Consider the following 7,271-nt stretch of genomic DNA (forward strand, 5'->3'; position numbering starts at 1 on the left):
AGATAATGATGTCAAGAATGATGGACATCAAGAAAAGGTAATATTGAAAAAAATTTGGTGTAAATATTTGTAAAAAAACATGATAAAATTGAAAATAGTCATAATTTACCATGATATTATGCATTTACTTGGTGAAAACAACTAGAGAAGGAATGTGATTATTTTTGTATTTACTTATAGATATGTAGGTGTGTGTATATATTTGTTTGGATCATAGTGCCTAATCAATATATAAAAGATCAATTGTTTATTTTGTCAATGATCAAACAGGAACACCAAAGCAAGCAAGTTTTGAAAGGAAAATCCATTATGAAGAACACGAAAACGGGTCTTTACGATATTTCGGTAGAAGATGAAGCCAAAATTCGGGAGAGGGACCAGGTTACTTATATAATATAATATGCTAGTGTACCAAAATTTAAGATTTTTAAATGTAAAATAATTTGTATCTTTGTAAGTAACTTAGTAAATAAATTTGAATTTTTTATTAAACAAATATATATACTAACCATAGCATAACTTGTAATCAGGTATTCAAAACTTCTCTCGAGTTTGAAAAGTACAAGAACTCTTGGATCCCATGTCGGAAAGGGTAAATTGATGGACAATTGTGACTAGGGAACGCACAAATGGTGGAAGAAACGAGAAGGTATATAAAAATTGCAAAGAGATATTATCCTTGCTAGCTGTATAAATTATCATTAAGATTTGATCACATTATATTTGGATAAGCGACTTCTTTTTCCAAACATTTATAATTTGTCATTAATTAATTATAATTAGCTTTACTGTGAACCTCATCAAGTTTTTCCCAAAAAAAATATTATTCTTGAAAATAGAATCAGTAATAACTTATATTGTAACAATCTTTTTGTTAGTTCTATCATCGCCCCAGCTTGACAAGACAGCTTCCTTCAAAGAAGCAGGTCTATAGCTTCATACGCTATGGCTTTGTTACAACGCACAATGAGGGACTATGTTCATTAGAATCCGCTGAGAACCTTGTTGTAAGTTATATGCCTAATAAATACAAATTTTTATGCTGTAGTATGTGTGTATATGTGTTGCTAACTAAGCCTTACAAGCAGCCTGAGCCCAATTTGAGAATATATGGAACAAAAAATTGAGGTGGGGAAATGCTACACTTTCTCCAACTTCACTATCAAGGAGTATAAGCCGGAAGACAAATACAAATGTTTATGAATGGATAAACAGCTTATATTCAGCAAACACACAGATGTACGCGAACTTGATGAACACGAACTCATGATTGATATCAATGGTTTTGATTTCTTTGATTTGTATGAACTTGGTTCACTAGCTAATCAAAATGTCTATCTAACAGGTACATGTATCAATGCCTATTAATTCTTTTTACAGCCTTATTCATATTTAAGGAACTTAATTCCTCTACATTATGTCTTTCTATAGATGTTATGGGAGTTATTCACATGCCACAACCTTTAAGAAAATTTCTAAATGTAAAAGGCCAAGAACAAGTTCAGAAGAACATGATTGGAAGGTTCGGTTATGTACTGTTTTTATATACAGAAAAAATCAAATAGTATACATGATAGTTTGTTAAAATTCTTAAATTGTATATAGAACAACTGTGCAAGTCACTTTATGGGATGCATTTGCTGAGACAATTGAGGATGCTTTGTCAAAATTGATAGAACTACCTCCTATTGTCATTCTAGCAAGTGCAAAGATCAGCGAGTGGAAAGGTACACATGCGTATTCAATGATTTTGATGAAATTGGTATGCAATTTCAACGGGAGTTGTTTTACATACAGGAGTTGTTTTAGGTACACTAAAGTAAAATTAAATTATTAGATTCAAGAACACCGAGGAGTTGTTTTTCCAACAGGAAGAATCGATGTATGTAATGTTGGAGCAACAACCTTCTACCTCAACTACAACCACCATAGCGTAACTGTAATGCATAAAATGTAAACTAACTACCTCATACTTTCTTATACAAATATCTAATAAACATCTACTACTCTAGTTATACAAGTTATAACTAAATATTAACAATGCAGGTTAAGCAAACCAATCTTCTCCCAACATAATTTTACAGGTGAGAAAAGGGAAACAAACAAGCTCTACACTGTTGCAGACATCAAAAATTTGGGTAGAGATTATATTCATGTGAAAGATAGTTTAATTTTATATTACAAGATTAATATTTTTGTGTACAACCTTAGATTATAGTAGTTTACTTAACATTTGTTGCTCCCGCATATAACACCTTTTATTATAGACTGAGTCATATGTAAAGTTGAAGTCACAAAGGTCGAACAAACAGATAACTGGTATCATTGTGTTTGTACATCATGTTACGAACAAACTGAAAACTTGGATGGAAAATACTAATGTGTCAAGTGCGATAGGAATGTTCCTAATCCAGATAAAAAGTATGTGAAGCTGTATATAATTTATTATACTTTTCTAATCACTAAAAATTTCAGACATTTATAATTCCATGATATGCAACATAGGTTCCAACTTTGTGTTATTGGTTTGGATACAACAGACAACATTCCTATTCTACTATGCGTTCGCGAGGTGTGAACCATTATTGGGAAAACAGTTAATGAAGTTGAGAAAGAGGTACTAAATATTTCAGTCAAATAATACTTTCTACATATATAATGAACATTTGGATTTACATATACTTTTAATTTAGGTGCAAGTGAAAGGGATCTTTCCATGGATGTTAAAATAAATTATCAATAAGAAGTACACCATTAAGTTAATGCTAAGGGAAGAAAACATAAAACATAGATAACCCAACACAAGTATATGCTGCAACAAATATTTTCAGTGGTTTTGAGTGGGATAGTGACACAGTCATGGAACAATGCTCAATATCAAATACTACACAATCAAAGACATAGGTAGTCAAAATTATCTCTTCATTTCCTATTAATATAAACTTACAATACTAATTTATGATTCTTACAATGCCCCTAAAAAATTACAGGTATCCGGATCTACATACCACCTGGACAAACTGTCCGAGATGAACTTTGAAACACCCAAGAACAACAAGAAAAAGCACAAGTGAAGGATCTCTTTTTCAACATTAAGAATGTTAGTATTGAGTGCAAGTTTTTACAAATTATCAATTAACCGCTCTTTTTCAAGTATTCTAGGAACCTCATGTAAAAACTAATGTATGCTCAAACTCTATTTTCCACATTATCGCACTTCAATTTTTTCAATCTCTTATATCTACTTTTATAAGCATTATTCTAATATTTATAGGTCAAACATTATACAAAGTAACAAAATGCAAACAAGTTTACTCATTATATTAGTAAGCCTAGCAAACCAAACACATATAAGTGAAGCGAAGACATAATCATATTAGAACCAAGTCAAATAAAGGATTCCACAACATGATCATAAAAATCAAATGATAAATCAGTTACAGAGTCAAAGAAAGCATTATAATATGTCTTCAGATTATATAAGCTTAAATACCAACTTAAAAGGTTCATCTTAACATACTTCATCTGTGAAATGAGTTTAGTCATCTGGCTCACACTTAATCATAGTTACGTTGAAATGATAGTACGATTCTTTGGTACGATGAAAAACACATATATCTCCAAGCTTCAATCCCAGAGAGTCTCGAAACTCCAACCAACCATCATGAACTGTTGTACGCTTCCAATCACTTCTCTTCCTAACTTTCAGTCTTCATGCAGATTCTCCCGAGTACACATTTATGTAATCAATTCTCCCCCAAATGTTGCACAAATCCTTATACTCATTTGAGATATCCTAACCAAAACAAATTTCATGTTCATTACTTTTCATAAACTCAACTATAAAGTAATTGTTCTTTATATAAGCCAATGTAAAAAAAACAGTGTTATGTGATACACGAAATTAGCACATACCACACCATGACAATATTTTAATATATGGTATGGTTGGATAGTTATCTCAAATCCATGAGCTCTCGCGACTATAAAAAAATTAAAAGAAAGCATTAAAATTATATAAATATTTCTATATGATATGTAGCCAATACTAATTAAACCAATGTATATATATAGTTGATTGAAAGGTACGAATAATATAGTTCAAACAATATTACCATCAGAAGTTGGAGGACGCCCATGCGAAGTGGGCATAAATACTAGTATCAATAATCATTCGCGTGGTGTTGTCCATTGAAATTGAGGATCCTGAAACTGAGAATGAATTGGTGTTTATCTAGGGATTTTATTTAATTCAGTTTTCAATTGTATTATCTATTTATAATTTGATAAAATAATAATAATATTTATTATTATTATTATTATTATTATTATTATTATTATTATTATTATTTGTAGTAGTAGTGGTAAGTATAATACATTAATTTTAAATTTTTAAAATTTCAAATGATAGCTAACCACTATAGCCGGTCCCACCGGAGCACAACAACTTATAGGTTCAGCAAATTTTTAGATAATCAGTATTTCACATAATTAAGCCAATCAATTTAGCCAACACCATGGAAGATGCTCTTAGGGCACCCTAATATCAAGTTGCCATTTTCTTACCCTAATAAATTTGTGCCATCAGTAAACAGGACATGTTCCAGCAGATCATTCTGAGACATACCGCAAATGAAACTATACAAACAAAAATTTAAACAAATGGGGTGGTACCTAACCAAGTCATACAAAACCTTGCGCCGAAATCTTAAGTTGTTAAAGAAAGATCTTAAATATATTATATATTATTCAACAACTTTTTACCATTAAATAGGAATAGTGCGACGTTGATCAACAATCCTACATTTCCTCTATACCATTGACATGAAAATGTTTGTTTAATCAAAATTTCAATTATTTTTAACCATACTTGCTTTGGTTTGTCATTTTGTCTTGTGTTTGTATATTGAGAAATTGTTGATATTTTTTATACAGGATTGAGATAGAGATATTATTTTGGTGTGTTAAGGAACCAGTCACTCTAAATCTAAAGATATTAGATAAATATCATTTTCAAGATCTTATATTACATTCTAACACTTCCCCTCACTCAAAATTTCATTTTGGGTCGAAAAATGATTTATGCGCGCCCATCTTTGTAGCACTAATTTACCTTTTGAGTTCACAATTAAAATTAATTGTGAAAAATATTGGGGGTGGCAGGCAGGTTCGTGAATCCTCCCGTTAGTCTGAACTCAGATACCAGGTTGGAGTTTAGAATGAAGGACAAAACCCTATACTATGATTTGGGATGTCTGTATTGAATTTATAATGTTACATTTTACTACAGCTAAAATATAAGTGTAATTTACATCATGAGCAATGATTTGGTGATCATAACAAACTCTAAGAAGATATGGTTATGATGCAAATATCCCTTAATCTTAGCAGAACCCTTAGTCTCAGCAGAGCTTTCCTGTAATATCATTAACACCCCCTTTCAAACTGATGGGTGGACATGGTAGAACTGTCAGTTTGTGACAAAGAATCTTAAAACGTGCAACTGATATTCACTTCATAAGAACATCAACAAGTTGTTGTTCACTTGGAACAAACACAATGCATAAAGAGCAACAAATAACTCGCTCTCTATGAAAATGATAATCAATTTTTATGTATTTAGTGCGAGCATATAGGATTGGGTTAGAGGCCAAGTGTGTAGCACTAACATTGTCACAATGTAAAATCGGAGGTCATTTAAGCAGAATATTCAACTTTCTGAACAGGAATATAAGCCACTGGATGTCAGATGCAACACGAGCAAGTGCACAGTATTCATCCTCTGCGCTGGATCTTGAGACTGTACTTTATTTATTCATTGCCGAACTTATAAGATTTGGACCAAAGTATATACACATACCAATATTTGATCACCTATCACCTGGGCAATCAACCCAATCAACATCAGAAAAATCATAAATATGTTCATCTTGTTATTTATTTATATGAGTGCCAAAATGAGGAGTATTCTTCAGATATCTCAAAATTCATTTACATCAACCAAGTGAATTTGACGAGGTTGGTGCATGAACCAGCACACCTGATTCACTGCATAAGTAAGGTCTGGTCTCGTGATGGTTAAATACTGCAAAGCTCCCATAACACTATGATTAACGGTTGTATCAAGAAGCGGAGTTGAGTCAGTGATGAAAGCTCAGAGCCTGGTGCCACCGGAGAGGAACATGGTTTAGCAAGTAAAAAAATTGCTCTTTTTAACAAGTCAAGAGCATACTTTGTGTGGCTAAGTTGTATTTGAAACCATTTCTACGAACCTCGATTCCTAGAAAATTGCTCAGCTGTCCTAAGTCCTTACTTCAAAACGAGAATTAAGATGACTAATTATTGATGATATGAACTCAATGATGGAGCCAATTAAGAGAATATCATCAACATAGATCAAAAGTATAGTCATAACATGAGCTACATTGTGTATGAATATAGAAGTGTCAACACGACTTCTTTTAAAACCCAATTAAAGTAGAAATTTGCTAAAATCGTTAAACCATGTCCTTGGTGACTGACAAAGACCATAAATAGACTTGTGCAAGAGATAAACATAATTCGAAAACTGTTTGTCTATAAAACTTGGAGGTTGCTTCATGTAGATAATCTCATTGTGAAACATCGTGTAAAAAGGCATTTTTAATATCGAGATGACGAATACACTAATTACGGTTCATCGCAAGAGAAAAAACAAGCAGTATAGTTTGAGGCTTCACTACTGGGCTGAATATCTCAACAAAGTCTATGCCATATTGCTGATCAAACCCTTAGCAACTAAACGGGTTTTCTGGTGTTCAATAGTACCATATGCTTTTCTTTTAATCATAAATATCTGGGACTTGCTGGAACAAAGACCATGTTCTTTGCTTTAAATGCGCATTAAATTCATCAAGCATTGCTACACACCAATGAGGGAACATAGAAGCATTCGTGTAACATGTAGGTTCATCATCCTCATTGTAAAATGGATTGTAAGCATACCGGAAGCATATGATGAGTAGCTATGCCAGTATAAGGAACCTTTGATTTTCTTCTGCCATCACGTTGGCGTGTAACCATCTGATGGATAGAATCACGAGTATTCATTGGAGCAAGGGCTAAGCTCTGAACATGAGAAGTGGTTTGAACATGTGATATGTGTTTCTTGGTGATAATTAGTTCTGGTGATACATGTGATATATTATCTTGTTGAATTCAAGGAATGGATTTAGGAGTAACATCTGTAGTTGCTGGAATCTCGGTTTACGTAAGAGAGTTGTTAGTTGTGA

At 32.4% G+C, this 7,271-nt stretch overlaps 1 long non-coding RNA gene across 1 annotated transcript; it reads left to right on the forward strand.

Annotated features, from left to right (window-relative positions):
- Positions 1-268: 268 nt before the first annotated feature.
- Positions 269-1,607, forward strand: LOC141704249 (uncharacterized). The gene is made up of 4 exons (XR_012567892.1): positions 269-381; positions 531-649; positions 879-1,345; positions 1,432-1,607. It is a non-coding gene; the product is annotated as an uncharacterized LOC141704249 (long non-coding RNA).
- Positions 1,608-7,271: the final 5,664 nt, after the last annotated feature.

Source organism: Apium graveolens, unplaced genomic scaffold (assembly GCF_009905375.1).
Source record: "Apium graveolens cultivar Ventura unplaced genomic scaffold, ASM990537v1 ctg7620, whole genome shotgun sequence".
Lineage (NCBI taxonomy): Eukaryota > Viridiplantae > Streptophyta > Magnoliopsida > Apiales > Apiaceae > Apium > Apium graveolens.